Here is a 19693-nt window from a genome sequence, read left to right on the forward strand (position 1 = left end):
CAGTGCCCGAGTTTTCAAATGGCCAGTCCGCCCCTGAATAGAATACAATAACGCAATGGAGAGGAGTCCCTCATCTACCTTTGTGGATGAATGAATGTGTGGATGAGAGAATGAGGTAAGTTTTTTTTTTTCATTCAATCCTGCTGGCTGAACAAAAAAGAACCTATGTATGGCCAGCTTTAAAGAGATCCAGTCATGACTAGGTTTATATAAGAATATGTTTATTTAGTGTTGAATAATTCTAAATGCATGTTTACATATGGTAGATGTGTATTTGCCCCCTCAATAGCATACTTTTATTATGACTGAGTCTAAATCTTTAATGTGACAATTACAGAGCCGCAAGGTTGTTTCTATTTCTCTCAAAGTGTGTGTTTTTTTGTTTTATAGTTTTGGATAGAATAGGGAAGGATTAGAACCACTGCAAGCTTTAATTCCTGCCCAGGTCCCTGCTGGTGATATTCACACTCCCTATTTGTGTTGATGATGGGAAATCTCATTTTCACAGTTGTTACCACAACAGATGTAGAACTGAGATTTTCCAATAAGGGCATCTGTTTTGTTGACCCTGACCAAGAGAGGAATGTGCCTTGTTTTGTAGTGATTCCATCTCACTTCCTAGTACATCCCCTAATATGAAGAATTGTTATTACAATGCATAAATCATGCATTATTGCAGCCTTACTTTCATTTCTGCATCAATGGTGAATGATGCAGGGGAGGTGAACAGTACTGCACTTCTGTCCCGGCATCTTCTTACTTTTGCCATAGGGATTCCATTAGGTGACCACGCACTGCACTGCACATACACCACAGACTGTGTACACAGAAAAAGAAAACATTTCTGGGAGAAAGGAGGAGTTTTATTGGTAGAAAAGACATGCAAAGTCGTCCTTGCATTTTTATTCTTCATTTTAATTACACTTTATGCTACCAGTCTCGGGAAAAGAAGGTAAAGTTATAGGGACAAATTTAAATATTCAAGAAGTATCCTGCTCAGTTATGATGAATGATTTAGGCTGAATTTTCATATTCGTGTATACTCCAAATTGTCATACATTTTTTCTAAATGGACTCATATCATGAGGTCTTACAGATGAAGAAGAAACACTACAATCTTTGCAGTGGAGAGCAAAGTGTGATGTGGGAAGATTAAAGCTGCTTCACCTAAAAGACTCTTGTGAGAGAGTACCTTTAACTATCTTAAAGTGGTTGTAAACCCAAAACATCTCATTTGAAATGACCTGTCTACCTCACACAGCATAGCAGCAGACGTCATGGGGTTTATTTACTAAAGCTGGAGAGTCCAAAATCAGACTCCCTTCTGCATAGAAACCAATCAGCTTCTAACCTCAGCTTGTTCAATGAAGCTTTGGCAATGAAACCTGGAAGCTGATTGGTTTCTATGCAGAAGTGAGTCTGATTTTGGACTCTCCAGCTTTAGTAAATAAACCCCATCTGTCCATAGTCTGGCCAAAAAAGGAGCAGCCAGTCATCTGAAATCCTTTCTGCTTTCCTACAGTGAAAAAACCTGACACATGAAAAGAAATTGTGTCGCCACACCCCCTCTTCTGTGACTGACAGATTAATTAGGAGTCAGCTCCAGCCTGATGAGACCGAGAAAACAGTTATCCCCATAAACACTGGCTGCATCTGAGGCACTGGAGACTGCAGACTTTCATAGGCTGCAGAGAGCTGAGCAACTGTCGGGAATTACTCATCAGGACCCTGCAGACACTATGTGCTTATCTCTACTAAGGGAAGAGTAGGAGGAGGGATATATGCTTTCACAAGTCATCATCCTCAACTAACAGGAGCCAAACAACCTCACACAGATTTAACCCCACAGGAGGGAGACCACCACAGGCCAATCAATACAGATGGTATCCACCTAGGACCCATCAAGAACATCAGAACCATGGAGGCTATGTGCCATATAACCAAAATTATCAAGGTAATGGTTATCATAAACCTAAACCACAAAGACCATATTATTACAATAAACCAGTGTATAGACCATACCAAATACCACTTCAGAATAGGTATTCACCTTTAGCACCTGAAGGATCAGATTCTCCCACCCCTAACCCTTTTTTAGGCTGGAACCCACCCCAAGGGAGGGGAGAACCCAGATAAAGACCAACAAAAGGGGATGTAGGGCAGAAAGAAGGAAACAACAAAAAAAGAAGGGACTGATAGGAGAGGGTATCTTCAACCTTAGTGGTGTTAAACTAACTGAGAAAGAAATACACACTCTCAACAAAGGACTCAGGTTTGCCCCCACAAAAAGTCTTAATAAATTTGAAACATATGTCAACATCCAAAAAACTAGTTAGGAATATAAATACTAAAAAATATTATGCCCAAAATCCCAACCTCTCCCCTACTTCCAATTCAGATCAAATTCAAGAGTACCACACTGTACTCAAGAACAATTCTCTATTTAATCCCAATTTGACAGACAATAGATATATAGACATGTTCAAAAGATTAGTCATAGAAGATTTAGAAGGCTTACAAATAAATAAAGTGTAAAGAAACTGGAGAGCTTAAAAAAGGCATCAGACTACTAGAAAATAGGAAGGATATTGTTATCTGCCCAGCGGACAAAGGCGGAGGGATAGTAATACTATCCAGAGAATGTTATGAATCAGAAATTCTGTACAAATCATTAGAAAAACCTCATCTGAAATATACAGTTCAGTTTTGGGCGCCAATTAAAAAAGAACATTGGGGAACTGGAGAAAGTACAGAGAAGGGCAACCAAACTGAGGCATGGAGGAGCTCAGCTATGAAGAAAGATTAGAGGAACTGAATGTATTCTCTCTTGAGAAGAGAAGATTAATGGGGGATGTGATCAACATGTACATAAGGGGGATATGATCTCCATGTATAATACATAAGGGGGATATGAGCATCATGTATAATACATAAGGGGGGATATGATCACCATGTATAATACATAAGGGGGATATGATCACCATGTATAATACATAAGGGGGATATGGTCACCATGTATAATACATAAGGGGGGATATGATCTTCATATATAATACATAAGGGGGATATGATCTCCATGTATAATACATAAGGGGGATATGATCTTCATGTATAATACATAAGGGTGGATATGATCTCCATGTATAATACATAATGGGGATATGATCTCCATGTATAATACATAAGGATGGATATGATTACCATGTATAATACATAAGGGGGATATGATCACCATGTATAATACATAAGGGGGATATGATCTTCATGTATATTACATAAGGGGGGATATGATCTTCATGTATAATACATAAGGGGGATATGATCTCCATGTATAATACATAAGGGGGATATGATCACCATGTATAATACATAAGGGGGATATGGTCACCATGTATAATACATAAGGGGGGATATGATCTTCATATATAATACATAAGGGGGATATGATCTCCATGTATAATACATAAGGGGGATATGATCTTCATGTATAATACATAAGGGTGGATATGATCTCCATGTATAATACATAAGGGGGATATGATCTTCATGTATAATACATAAGGGTGGATATGATCTCCATGTATAATACATAAGGGTGGATATGATCTCCATGTATAATACATAAGGGGGGATATGATCACCATGTATAATACATAAGGGGGATATGATCTCCATGTATAATACATAAGGGGGATATGATCTCCATGTATAATACATAAGGGGGGATATGATCTCCATGTATAACACATAAGGGGGGATATGATCTCCATGTATAATACATAAGGGGGGATATGATCTTCATGTATAATACATAAGGGGGATATGATCTCCATGTATAATACATAAGGGTGGATATGATCTCCATGTATAATACATAAGGGTGGATATGATCTCCATGTATAATACATAAGGGGGGATATGATCACCATGTATAATACATAAGGGGGGATATGATCACCATGTATAATACATAAGGGGGATATGATCTCCATGTATAATACATAAGGGTGGATATGATCTCCATGTATAATACATAAGGGGGATATGATCTTCATGTATAATACATAAGGGTGGATATGATCTCCATGTATAATACATAAGGGTGGATATGATCTCCATGTATAATACATAAGGGTGGATATGATCACCATGTATAATACATAAGGGGGATATGATCACCATGTATAATACATAAGGGTGGATATGATCTCCATGTATAATACATAAGGGTGGATATGATCTCCATGTATAATACATAAGGGGGGATATGATCACCATGTATAATACATAAGGGGGGATATGATCACCATGTATAATACATAAGGGGGATATGATCACCATGTATAATACATAAGGGGGATATGATCTCCATGTATAATACATAAGGGGGATATGATCTCCATGTATAATACATAAGGGGGATATGATCACCATGTATAATACATAAGGGGGATATGATCTCCATGTATAATACATAAGGGGGATATGATCTCCATGTATAATACATAAGAGTGGATATGATCTCCATGTATAATACATAAGGGTGGATATGATCTCCATGTATAATACATAAGGGGGGATATGATCACCATGTATAATACATAAGGGGGGATATGATCACCATGTATAATACATAAGGGGGATATGATCACCATGTATAATACATAAGGGGGATATGACCTCCATGTATAATACATAAGGGGGATATGATCTCCATGTATAATACATAAGGGGGGATATGATCTCCATGTATAATACATAAGGGGGGATATGATCACCATGTATAATACATAAGGGTGGATATGATCTCCATGTATAATACATAAGGGGGATATGATCTCCATGTATAATACATAAGGGTGGATATGATCTCCATGTATAATACATAAGGGGGGATATGATCACCATGTATAATACATAAGGGGGATATGATCACCATGTATAATACATAAGGGGGATATGATCTCCATGTATAATACATAAGGGTGGATATGATCTCCATGTATAATACATAAGGGGGGATATGATCTCCATGTATAATACATAAGGGTGGATATGATCTCCATGTATAATACATAAGGGGGATATGATCACCATGTATAATACATAAGGGTGGATATGATCCCCATGTATAATACATAAGGGTGGATATGATCACCATGTAAAAAAGAACATTGGGGAACTGGAGAAAGTACAGAGAAGGGCAACCAAACTGATAAGAGGCATGGAGGAGCTCAGCTATGAGGAAAGATTAGAGGAACTGAATGTATTATCTCTTGAGAAGAGAAGATTAATGGGGGATGTGATCAACATGTACATAAGGGGGATATGATCTCCATGTATAATACATAAGGGTGGATATGATCACCATGTATAATACATAAGGAGGGATATGATCTCCATGTATAAATACATCAGGGGTTCATATAGTGAACTCTGTGTAGAGTTTTTCACCCTGAAGTCATCACAGAGGACAAGGGGGCACTCTTTATGTCTGGAGGAAAATAAATTTAATCTCCAAACACGGAAAGGTTTCTTCACAGTGAGAGCTATGAAAATGTGGAATAGACTCCCTCAAGAGTTGGTTCTGGCCAGCTCTGTGGATTGCTTTAAAAAAGGCCTGGATTCTTTCCTAGATACACAGAATATAACTGGATAATAACATTTATTGGTAAAGTTGATCCAGGGAATATCACATCCCCTCTCAGTGGATCAAGAAGGATTTATTTTTCCCTGCAGGAGCAAAGTGAATCATGCTTTGCTGGGGGGTGGGGCGTTGCCTTTCCCTGGATCAACTGTGGGTATAGGATTCTAACTTTTTTTTTTTTTTAATGGTTAAACAGGATGGACTTTTGTCTTTTTTCAGCCAGGCTTATTATGTAACTATGTAAGAAATGAACAACAGGTTGAGTGATACTGATACCTATATTATATATAATGCCACAATATCGCAGATACAGAGTATATATAGACAGAGCAGGGTGTCTCACATCCACCCGCTCCATAAGGACGTCTGGTGACGAAATGCGTAGGGCGGAGCTTGTGGATGTGGCGTCGCGATGTTCCCTGAGTTGTCGGCTTCTGTGGATGCCGAAGGAGGATGGGTTCGTTTGTTGCTGAGAACGCTGGTGTTTGCTGGTGTCGGCTCAGACACCTTTGATTTGTAATGGTTGATTTTTAATAAAAGATTGTTTTTAACAATACTGCACCATGAGCTTTTCCTCTCTTGACTTCTGAGTACCATTTTGAGCATATGCCGAGGCGGTGACCATACAGAAATACTCCACATTGCTGATTATCCTCCTGCATTGCTCCCAGAGTACAAAGCGCTTATGCTGATTTATAATTTGATCAGCATATTGCTCTGGTGAGTTCATTTAATTTATCTGGCGGTGGATTATTGCACGGTGAATTTGTTTGGACACAAAGATATTAATTTGAAAATAATAATTGTTTAAGACACAAAGAAAAAGATCATTTTTTATTGGTGTTTGGACTTTTTTCTTGGCATATATATATATCTATATATAGATATATATATAGACATAGATTTTTTCACTATTTATTTGGACACTATTAATCATTTTTATTATTTTATATGATTTTACATTGTGGATATATTTATAGTTGGATTACTAATATGAGCGCAAACCTGTTTTATCACTGATATATGCACTTTTTTAAGGTTAGGTTGTGCAGCTTAATTTTTTCACTATAGTGTTTTATTTCTGTTGGCGCTGTCCTTATTTTTTAAATGACTAATTGCTGTCTGTGCTGGCCCCACTCTTTTGCCCCTCCTTTAACCCCAAAAACAACATTTCATGTAGCAGGCAGGGGAGGAGTAAAGCGTAATACTATAGAGCAGGGGTTGTCAACTTATGAGTTAAAGGGGGCCTCAGATTAGGCCCCTGACATCACCAAAGGGCCACACATAATGTTCAATATATGTAATGCTTGAGAGGATTGTCATAAACTACATACCTTATAGAGGAAATGAGGGTCAGAGTGTGTGGACATACTACATTTGTGGCTGGGGATATGCTGCAGAAGACAAGATGAAACAGGGAACATGTTACATGAGGCTAGTAGAGATTATGAATCAATGTTCCCACCACAAAGTGCTGAGGTTCAAGGGCCGAACATCAATGGGCAGCAGGTTCGGTGCCAGGGCTATAAAGTGACTCTTGATTGACAGCTCTGATTCCAATGGGGATGCTTCTGACATCATATCCAAGAAGGTGGCACCCAACAGCAGTCTCAGGGCTTTTGTTGTTAAAACGACAGTCTTGACTTCCGGTTCCGGCGCCGCATGTAGCAGGGGCGGTATCCCGCGGCTCCGGCATACCCCGGCATATAACGCCCGCTTCCTGCACCGGAGAGCCTCAGCATTAGGCACGAAGGTGCCCCCTGTTGACCCGCTACTCGATCCCCATGGATCGGTACCTGAAACCGGCGGCACCCGGCCACGATCCCGCCGCGATTCCTGGGAGGGATGTCTCTCCCTCTCCTGCAGCCAAGATGGCCGCCGAACACGCTGCTGAGGGCGGCTGCAGCAGTGGCACCACAGGTCCCAGGGCGGACAGCAGTAATGTGGAGATGGACACACAGCCAGGGACAGACCATGGATCAGGTAGGAGGGAACCACAACCTCCCCATACCCCCGCACTGGGGCATGCAGGCACCTGTAGTCCTACAGATCAGCAGGGCTATGAAAAAATTGCACAAGCCGTTGCCTCTCTATTATTGCCTACCATTACACAGGCTGTGGATAGGGCTGTGACCCAAGGCATAGAACAACTTAGAAGGGATCTCGGCGAAAACGTAAAGCGCATTTCAGATGTAGAACACCGCCTCTCTGATTTGGAGGATGAATTTCAAGCTATGCAGGCAGGAGTTACACAATCTAAACGTGAGCAACAAAGTATTCTGGACAAACTGGATGACTTAGAAAATCGGTCACGTAGAAACAATTTACGCGTAGTGGGTCTCCCAGAATCCTATAATTCGGGCTTGCTAGCTGAAATCTGCTCTAAACGTATACCTGCTGCACTAGGCATACTGACACCATGCCAGGTCGAAAGGGCTCACCGGCTAGGCGCACCTTCCAATGATAGACGTACGCCACGCTCAATAATTGTCAAATATCTCAATTACGCGGACCGGCTTGCTATACTAAATTCATTCCGTAATTCACGTTCCCTACAGCTGGATGGGCATAAGCTTTTACTTTTTGCAGATTATTCCCAAGAAGTTTCCCGCAAAAGAAAAGCGTTTCAATCAATTTGCGCCATACTGTTTCAAAAGGGGGTCAAATTCACTCTGGCATATCCTGCCACACTACGCTTCACCACGCCCACAGGGGAACCCAAATCGTACACACACCCAGAGGAAGCCCTTTTGTTCCTGCAGAATTTAACCGACAACCTGGGCCCTCGACAAATACAGCAGTCACCACGTGACCCCGGTCCGAGAGACCAACGCAGTCCTCGAAAAGAGCCGCCTAAGCGCCAACGCATCAACTTCTCACCGGCAAAGCATAGGCCGCCTTAATTTCCGCTGATAATTTTCCCTACAGGTTCACGTTTTAGCGGTTATTGATTCATGTAATGGTACTCCTCTGTCTTATTTTGTGGCTACCTACATGCTCCGTTCTGTTTAGATACACCTAAGGTTCTTTGGCTCGTTTTTATATCCGCTCACAATGTTATGGCGCATTTACTTTTCTCCTTGACTGCTGTGCCGATGTTGAGCACGGGCTGCATCTCACCCACAGGTGCTGCCGAACCGCACAATAATTTGGGGCCTCCCTTCTCTTCCCGTTTGCTGATAGACAAGGCTGCCCTTCGGTGCAGGTTTTACATCTTGCCTCCTCCGGTAACGCAGGTTAAGGAGCAAAGATATCATGCGGAATAATGTGAAGTCCATGAAACTTATGCTGTTTGTTAATGTTTTGTCTGTATTTGACCCCTGTTGGGCCATTCTGACAGATGTTTTTTCCCCTTCCCCCTCCTCTTTCTGTCGCTTTTCCCATTTCACTATCCACGTACCCGGAGACCCCATGCTGTGCCAACCTTTAGCAATGCAACGAGCGATCGGGAATCTTAGAAAGGAACACGTTGAGTTACCACCTTACAGAGCTCCTATTTCATTGCTGAACACCCCTTGGCCTATATTCGCATGCTTCATGTAGTATCATGGAATGTAAAGGGTCTGAGATCACCCCATAAACGTATGGCCATTCTACGCCATCTCAAACGCTTGAAAGCGGATATTGCGTTTCTCCAAGAAACTCATTTAAGCCAATCAGATTTTTCGCGCATGAAAAAACTATGGGTCGGTCAGGTACTGGGCTCACCTACAAACAACCGCAAGGCGGGGGTGCTTATCCTCATACATAAACGCCTCACCCCAGACATTAGATCGCTAGTTACGGATGAGGAGGGGCGGTACGTTGCTGTACACATTAACTTGGATTCCTCTCCTCTAGTCTTAGCCAACGTTTATGCACCAAATTCTGCACCTAAACCGTTCTTCCAAGATTTGTCCTCAAAACTGTCACATTTTACGCACCTTCCACTGGTGTTAGGAGGAGACTTCAACCAATGTATGAACACTCAGGAAGACAAATTGAAACCAGGCTTTCCTAGTTGCCCTCCTCCTTCCGCTCTCTCCCCAACTCACTCACTATTGTCTGAATTTACAGAAGCGCTACAGCTTACGGACGTTTGGCGTCTGACCCATCCAGATGGTAGAGATTTTACTTTTTACTCCCCCGTCCATCATACTTTGTCCAGAATTGATTACTTCCTTGTCAACTCTCCCTCACTACAAAGCATTAGGGACTCCGCTATACACGATATAGCGCTTTCTGATCACTCCCCGATTTCAGTCTCCATTCAGCAGGCACAACATAATCATCGTTCGCGCACTTGGCGTTTCCCGTCCTTCCTAGCAAACAATCGGGACCTACTCCGGGCTTTGAACACTGCCTGGGATGAGTTCTGCGACACAAACGCACAACATCGAACAAACCCTAACCTCTTTTGGGAGACGGGCAAGGCGGTCCTACGAGGTCGAATCATAGCGTTCACTTCCACGTATAAGAAAAATCTTCTTCGTAACTACACAACAGCGAGCCTGCGTCTCCAACAGGCACAGAGGGACATGGCAAGTCTTAACTCCCATGAAAATAGGAAAGCATGGGCGGAGGCCAAGCAACATTTTGACACTTGGGCAGCGGCCCAGGAAGCCGTGCATAAATCGCATATTGACCTCCGTTACCATAAATTCGGCAATAAACCGGGCAAGCTGCTAGCTAGGCTCTGCAAAAAACCGTTCACTCCCACTCTCATTACAGCGTTGAAAGATGCACAGGGAATGTTGCAGGGCGACCCCTTAGATATTATTTCCATTTTAGAAAATTTCTACCAAAACCTGTACGGCTCGGACCCAATAGACACTAGTAAAGCCACCTCTTTTCTGGACCTCATCCAGCTGCCACAGATAGATTCTGCTACACTCCAAGCTTTGAATGCTCCCATCACTCAGTCAGATATATCCCAAGCTATAAAATCGCTCACGACTGGTAAAGCCCCGGGACCTGATGGCTACACAGCCGAGTTTTACAAACTCATGTCTGATACTCTCTCCCCTACATTGCAATCGGTTTTTCAAGGTATTCAGTTGGGAGGGAACTATCTCCCCTCAGGTCTTCAAGCACATATCAAACTGATTGCAAAAAAAGACAAAGATCCGACGGAACCGGGTTCATATCGGCCGATATCCTTGCTAAACCTCGACGCGAAACTCATGTCCAAAATTATAGCATCGCGCCTTGCAACAATATTGCCAGATCTCATTCATCCCTCACAAGCGGGATTTGTGCAGGGGCGCTCGGCAGCGTCAAATATCCGCAAAGTGATCTCTGTTTTGAGCCAAACCTCGACCGGCACACCCCATGATGCGGCTATCATTTCCTTAGACGCCGAAAAGGCATTCGATAACGTTAACTTTGAATGGCTTTTCTTAACATTACGGAGATTTGGATTTGATGGTTCTTTTCTACATGTGATTCAAGCCATGTATTCATCCCCTTCAGCCCAGGTTATTGCAGCGGGTCACATATCCAATCCCATCGCGCTTCACAAAGGCACTAGACAGGGATGCCCGCTTTCCCCGTTACTTTTTAACTTGGCTCTGGAACCTCTCGCACGATTCTTATTATTTCATTCAAACCTTCATGGCATCACCATTGGGGATCAGGAGTTGAGACTTGCCCTGTTCGCTGATGACATTTTAATTTTTACCTCGCACCCGTCCCTCGACTTACCCTATATTCAACATATTTTTTCTTCCTTCCGCTTTTGTTCAGGGCTTCGCATAAATTTCTCTAAAAGTGAGGTGCTTCCGCTATTCCACGCGCGCCCCCCGACATGGTCGCAGACTTCGGTATTCAAAATCGCTAACAGGTGTATCACTTATCTAGGCATTAAGATAGGGAAGTCCGCTTCGTCTCTGTACACGCTAAACTACACACCTGTCCTTGCTAAAATTATTGGGGAGTTGGAAATGTGGAAGGATTTACCATTGTCTCTTTTGGGGAGATCTCACCTCTTTAAGATGGTGTGCTTCCCAAAACTTCTTTATCCACTTCAAACCATACCCCTTCTACTACGACATAGTGACATAACGAGATTGAATCGGGCAATTTCCAATTTTCTTTGGAAAGGCAAACGTCCTCGCATAGCACTTGCCAAACTATTTCTACCACGTAGTGAGGGAGGCTCTGGCCTTCCAAATGTTCGAGCTTACAACCTGTCATGTCTTCTACGTATAAGTCTGGACTGGCTCACCCACTCCTCCCAGTACTCTAATTTCCGCATTGAATCGGCCCTAGCACGCCCTTATGACCTCTCGGCCCTATTGCACTCCAATGTTAATTCCTTGCCAGCGCATCTAAAACATAACACACTCTTTCGTGACACCCTTATCACTTGGAGGGAGGTCAGGCGCAAATTGGGGGTTTCTCCGTGGCTCTCTCGCTTTCTCCCTATTCATCGTAATCCTTCATTTACCCCTCCGCAATTACATGATGCCTATGGTACCTGGACAGCTCAGAATTTAACCCTGATACAACACCTCTACGATACTTCAACGGGTACACCGAAACCTCTCAACAGCATCCTTCAAACTTATGGACTACCAGCACACCACTTCTTCTACATTCTTCAAGTAAGGAACTTTGTCCACTCCGTTGTGCCTAATAAAGCAATTAGATTTCAGTCGACGTTTATTGATGTCTTGGCAAAGTCTCGAAAATATAAAATAGCAAACATCTACAGACCTCTAAACCTTCTGTGCGCCAAACCTTTCGAATCCTTCAATGCAGTAAAATCCTGGATCAAGGCGTTCGATAATAGCTTGACGGCGGAACAGCTGCTCTCAGGCTTTAACTCCACCTGTGCCTTCAACCACAACGAATTTTGGCGTGAGCAACAGCTAAAGATTCTTCACCGTGCCTATATGCCATGCATCTACTCTAAAAACGATCCGGCTCTCTCAGCCTGCCCTCTATGCGGTAGTCAATCTCCGTCATTAAAACACAGACTCTGGCTTTGTCCAGCCATTGCGGCATTCTGGAAACAAGTGGTTAACTTCATACATGTCATTACTTCTTTCCGATTACCTATCCACCCGTTACCACTCCTCTTTGGCTTCCTGGAACAACCAGTCATTGGCCTCTTCTCATCTCAAACGTCGTCCTTCAGGAACAACAAAGCCTGGATATCCTCATGTCTACTTATAGCAAGACGGGCTATTCTTCGGAAGTGGATCTCCAACTGCCTTCCATCCTTGGCTGACATTAAGCAGGAACTCAACTTCCTTCTACGTCTTGACAAACTAAATTTAATAATGTCTCCGACTTCCTCTAAGGAGTCTCAATACCTAGGCAAATGGACTTCCTATATCACAGGTTCTCTATCCGTACGTGAACAGGCATTCTTTCTTCAAGATCCATGTTGCTCGAACCGCCCAATGTATCAGTCTGTAAACTCGTCGGCATTGGGTCATTCATCTTTTTGATTAGGTTATACCGTTTTTGCATTGCTAAACTGTAGATGGTACAATGTTTTTCTCCACTGTTCTCCTCCTCTTTATCCATAGGCCCACTTATGTTATCTGGAATGTGAACTCTCCGAGATATCTCTTGTGACGGAACCCACAAGTCCTGATTTCTGCCTCCGTTTTCCTTTCTGTAGCTTCTCTACTACTTTTTTTTTTTTCTCTTTTTCATTCTGGTCGGACAGGTCCCCGGGTAACCCTCCACTCTCCCCCTTATTCCTTTAACCTAGCAATCGCATTCACCTATTATTTTTTATTTTTTTTTTTTTTTCATACCAGTTCTCATTCATACCACCTATTCTGATTGCTTTCTCTGCTCACGATTCTTCCCCCCCTATACTTTTATCTTCACTCTCCAGCTTTCCTATTTTTTTATACACTCCTAATTCTTACATCCTTGGGTCTTTCTTCTTTTTTTTTTTCTGATCCTTCCTCGATATGATAATGTTGGGCAAATTCACTCGTCCTGTGTCACCTCTGTTTTATATAAGAGCTACGCACTCATCACTCTCACGTATTCTTTTTCCGTCACCTACTTATGCAAGCTCTATGCTCCAGCAATCCTCAAACGTCTCTCATGTCTGCTTCTATTTTTTTTTAAGTTTGTGTTATTTTCCATCAGCTAACCTTTATGACTCGATACATTTGATGTAATATTCATGTCATAACTGCCTCATCATTTTGACTTTTCCTACCTTGTCCTTTCTTGTTAAACCTTAATAAATTTTCTTGAAAAAAAAAAAAAAAACGACAGTCTTGAGACAGGGCCTCTTTAAATAAAGTACATTAGGATATATGCCCTCAGAGAGCCTCTAGAATTATGCAATTGTTTAATTTGACCACATGCTTGACAATTCACACGCACATCTATCACACAGGGATCTAGACTCCAAAGATATGCTGGTAGGTGAATTGGCTCCTGTCTACATTGGCCTTAGTATGTGTATGTATGAATGTGAGTTAGGCATCTTAGATTATACGCCTCTTGAGGGTTAGGGACTGATGTGAATATACATTCTATATGTAAAGCGCTGCGTAAATTGACGGCACTATATACGTACTTGTAATATTTGTAGCCTTGTATCTTTGCTCTCATATGCACTCTTTTATTCTGATTTCTGTACATATATGGGTAATGCTTGCTATAATCTCCTAAACTTTGCCTATGATTCTTGCTTTTTTCATTGAATAACATGACTGCAGTATGTTTTATGATTGCATGTACATTTTGTTTTACAAATCTCTCTAATAATATTTCCCATTCTGTTCTGCGTCTATGCAATTTTGATGAGGGAACAACTGTACACAATAGGCTCCACACCCATTAGTAAAGCTAAGTTACTTTGGAATGTTTATCTCCTCTGGACCTTCATGTCTTTGCTCTGTGAAATTGTCTATTAAGTTTTAAAAATGAAAACGCACAATAACTTTGGATACATCATGATCTATTATTAAATAGACAATGCAATTTGTACAAAATACATTTCCCAAAATGGCTACAGCATTTCTAATGTTAGTCATTCTCTCCAGATCTAAAATAGCTCAGATATTCTACCAGATGTATTCTATGTAGGGAAAATGAAAGAAGGATGGCTTTAAAATGAAGAGGAGATGTTTCATTTTTTTAATATTAAAAAAGTGTACTGATAGCGCAAGCAGATTTTCAGACAAAGTTTATTATTTAATAAAGAAAAATGAGAAATAAATGGATGTAGAATTAAAAAAGTGTATTCCTGTCAAACAGGCTGGTTTAGAACAAACATTTTAAAGTACAGCTGTAATAAACCTGGGAGATTCAGACTGAACATAAAAAAAACATGTAGGTAGAATTTACCTTCAATAAAAGCTGCACACCAAAATGATCAACACACAACTAAAGTTAGATGCAAATCCAGACTTTTTCCATGGACATCATACTTCACCTCACTCCCCCCCCCACTACCATGTCCCATACCTCCCTCTTAGATACAGTTAGTCTATCTAGAAAGCTTTAACTAAGTATATAACTCATAAAACTAAGTTAACCCCCATAAAACCTATGCTTACCTTCTCCTCACCAAACATAGCACCCATCTTGTGCTGGAATCAGCCCTTAAAGTAGTTGTAAATTCATTTACACACAAATATATATTCTGATCTATCCACTTCAAAACTGCAATGAATATATACGTATTGCAGTCTTTAAGTGGCATACCGGGGTTATGGCTGAAGCTATCAGTATTTTTTTTCAGCATCCCCTTCAATTTGTGATAAAATCAATCTGAGTGGCTGATTAGCAGCTGGATCACTTTTAAAAGCAGCAGGAGAGGACGCCCCCCTCCCACAGCTTGCCGGTGTTTCCCGGGTATATCATTCTCATCAGCGAGCCTACGATCCGATCCAGTGGTTGTGGCAGCTGGATACAGATTATCTTTCCTCACCTCTATGATCTAGGAGGACCTTTTTTCAAAGCGCAAGACCACTCTTTTTTTTTTTTAACCTTATCTTATGCTTTTAAAGGTAGAGGGGACATCCTTATAGTCCCCATGTGTCTCCATAAAGAGTACCTGTCATCCCTTATCCCTATCACAAGGGATGTTTACATTTCTTGTGATAAGAATAAAAGTGATAAAACGTGTAATGTGCCCCCCGTGCTGTTTACATATGTGTGCACACATATGTAAACAGTGTTGCACCACACATATGAGGTATTGCCACAAACGTTATAGCGAGAGCAATAATTCTACACTAGCCCTCCTCTGTAACTGTAACCTGGTAACCTGCAAACATTTTTAAAGCATCGCCTATGTAGATTTTTAAGTATCATAGTTTGTCACCATTCCACAAGAGTGCAAAATTTTAAAGTATGATGTGACATCTATTTACTCAGCATAGCAACATCTTTCATATTTTATCAAAACAAATGGGTTATATATTGTGTTTTGTTTTTTGTTTAATTAAAGTGTATTTTTCCCCCCAAAAAATGCATTTGAAAAACCACTGTGCAAAACCATGTGACATAAAAACTTGCAACAATTGCTACTGTATTCTCTAGGGTCTCTGCTACAAAATATATATGTAATATTTGGGGGTTCTAAGTAATTTTATAGAATAAAATACAGATTTTTAAATGTAAACAAAAAGTGTCAGAAAAGGCTTGGTGTTCAATAGCTATAAAAATCTATCTTTCAATAAATCAGTTTTGAATGTAAAAATCAGTCCTTTTTTTTAGATCGGTGAGGAGGAACAAACTGATCATGCTAACATGGATTGGCTGCTTAGCGTGGTCAGTTTACAAGCAGGAAGTGGGGAACTGCAAGATCAAACAGGAGTATAATACTAAATTACATATTGTTATGAAAAAGCACAGTTTTTATTACATTTTATATTTAAGTTTACAAACACTTTAAATCGAATGTACATTGTGCCAAAAACTAAGCCTGATGGTTGTGATAGTCTGTCACTATAAATTTTATAACATTCTACACTGTACATTATATTGGGTTGAGTATTTCACCCTTGCTATTCCCAATACACTTCTTTTATCCTGCAGCATCAATACTTCAATCTCTTAGACAAGATAACTGGACAAACTCTTTCAGGCCAAATGTATATCAATATCTGATGCTTGCTATATGATGGGAACAGGGATAGATGACAAGTTACTGGATTAGGAAAGAAAAAGTATTACAATGATAGAAGTCAGGTTTGCCTGACAAAAAGTGGATTGACATGATTAATGTCTAAAAGAGAATACCCAAGACTGGCCCTGCAGTGAGCTGGAGGGATATGCAGTATAACTTCTTGAGCAGAGCATCTGTCATGCCATCACTAAAAGAAAAAGAAGAGGAACGTAGAACACCATTGCCCTAAGAAGGAGAGTAAAAGACAGCTAATCTGAAACATTGCCTGTAGGAGTGTCCCTCGATGGGAGCACTTCTCGCATGATACAGTATTGCATACCCAGCGGAACCTATCTCTCTGCACTCTGGGAATACAAAATAGAACAAGAGCAATCACTTAAAGCTTAGACAAATCTACTAGTTTCAAGAAATATTGTGCCATCTTAGACATCAAACAATTCACTGTGTATATCATTCCCTGGGGACTTGGTAATGACACTTACAAATAGACTAGCAATATCGTCAATTTTAAAAAAATGAAAACACACGGAGGCATTCCTATATAGGGAAGATGTTCTTTTCAACGGAAATTGAGACTTCTGTACATTGTTGCATATTGTAGCTTCTTGACACAACTAATCTTAAAGACATATTAGGGCCAACAATGAACATCTGTTGATGCAAAAGATAAAGGAATGAATGTGTGTTTTTATATAATTCAAAATTCAATACATGAAATGTATTTATTATTTTAAAAAAGACACGGACACTGCTGACCTGTAGGTGCATCTGATAAAGTCACTGTTATGACACTTGCTATGTGAGCGATAAGGGTTACAGTTAGGTTTTTGGAATAGCTATTGTTAATTTGTTTAGCTGTGTACAATTTATTGGTACCAAAATATAATGGGTCAAAACTATTTGCACTAATTATTCTTCAACAATTAAAATGGCGCTACCCTTAGGTGCATAATTAATATGAGTGTGCAGATTAAATCTTTCCTTTAGGTTCCTTAACAACAAAAGATACAGAAAGCACTTTAAGAGGAGTTCTAGCCAAAAAAAAAATCAAATAAAAGTCAGCAGCTACAAAAACTGTAGCTGCTGACTTTTAAAATACAGCCACTTACCTGTCTCTCGGTCCAGTAGTGTCCTCACCACCGCTAGTGAAACCAGCATCTTTAATGTGGGCATCCGGCTGTGATAGCTTGCGGCGAGAAGCGCTGTGCTTTGTGAATGGCCCCATAGTCTTCTGGGACCTGTCACTTGTCCCAGAAGACTATGGGGAGAGAGGGGGGGACAACTTCCGCTTCCGCTCGCCTAGGCACCTATAATTTGTTTAAAGTGGAGCTCCACCCAACAGGGGAAGTTCCGCTTTAAGCCTTTGTTCCCCGCTCCCCATTAAGGATTGGCATCTTTGGGGAGCGGGTACTCAAATTTGACAAGTACCCGCTCCCCAAAGATGCCAATTCTTAATGGGGAGCGGAGGACAAAGGCTAAAAGCTGAACTTCCCCTGTTGGGTGGAGCCCCGCTTTAAACAAATTATAGTTTAAGGGTTTAATCATAAAATAAATGAAAATAAAAAGAACATATAATAGTATCCCATATTTTTGGGATAAGTTAAGTAGTGTGAGTGTGCATATTAACCACCTGCTGACCGCAGATAGCCGAATGACGGCTACACTGCGGTCGGCCAGTTCATATGACGTCCTCCCTGAACGTGCTCTCCTGCGCGCCCCCTGGGGTGCGCGCCCCCTGGGGTGCGCACCCGGCGATCTCCGTGATTTTTTGTGTTTTATTAGGCTTTTTTAATTATCTTTGTTTTATTTCATGTTGTTTCCATATTTTTTATTTTCTAGTAAGAACGAGGAATAAAGGGTTAGAGTTAAGTGTTTTAGTTTTTTTTATTTTATTTTGGAAAAGGGGATGTATTTTATTTTATCTTCCATTGCTAGAGCTTTTTATGGTATGTATGCATAAATTTTGCTGAAACAGGCAAAGATCCCCTTGATTGATGTACATTACTGCATACTTGTGCGGTATATTAGTGTGCACCGCAGCACTACACATGTATTCTTCCTGTTGCAATAGCAGCCAATAAACTCAGGCAAATCCTTTACTAAAAAATGTAAGATATGCCCAAAATGTCTGCAAGCAGAGGGGTGAAGTGTATTCTGCAGGACAAAGCAGTGGTCGGGCCGCATCATCTAGAGTTTCTGCCTTTCTTACCCAGAGCATGCACAGCAGCTAGTGGAGTTTGCAGCTCAGTTTTGGGCACCAGTTCACAAAAAGGATGGTGGGGAACTGGACAGAATTCAGAGAAGCATGACCTAATTATTAAGAGGAATGGATGCCCTCAGATATGGGAGATGATGAAGTGAACTGAATGTATTCTCCCTTAACCTTCCTAGCAGTCTGATTATGTCAGTATTTCTGTGCTCAAAGCGGTACTTTTTTTGCATGGAAATATGTATCTTTTTTATTGTAGGTCTGTAATTTTTAGGAATAACTCACTGAAATCTGTCCGAAGAAGAGTCTAGTAAACATCCCTGGTATGTTAAAATTTGAAACACGAAATCATAAATTATAATTTAATAATCATAAAACATAATATAATAATAATAAATTTAATTAAATAATATCAAACCAAAAACACTGAAATTTTAAATATAGCGCCAAGTTCGCACATCACTGAGCAAAGTTGCAAAATTGTTTTCAGTGTCTGATGACGAATTGCCAAAAATGGCTTATGCTGCTGTCTCAGCCAATGAGGAGGGAGAGTAAACAGAGAGCCGAGGCTCTCATGCGCATTGCTGGATTGCAATGGGGCTCAGGTAAGTACTAGAGGGGACTGCTGTAAACAGAAGGTTTTTCACCTTCATGCATAGAATGTGTGAAGGTAAGAGACCATGGGCCTTAGCAACCACTTTAACAAAATTACACATTTTTTGACACTGAAGACTGTTCA

This window comes from Staurois parvus, unplaced genomic scaffold (genome assembly GCF_062004578.1).
Source record: "Staurois parvus isolate SC_StPar_1 unplaced genomic scaffold, SC_StPar_1.0 ptg000548l, whole genome shotgun sequence".
In the NCBI taxonomy this organism is placed as follows: domain Eukaryota; kingdom Metazoa; phylum Chordata; class Amphibia; order Anura; family Ranidae; genus Staurois; species Staurois parvus.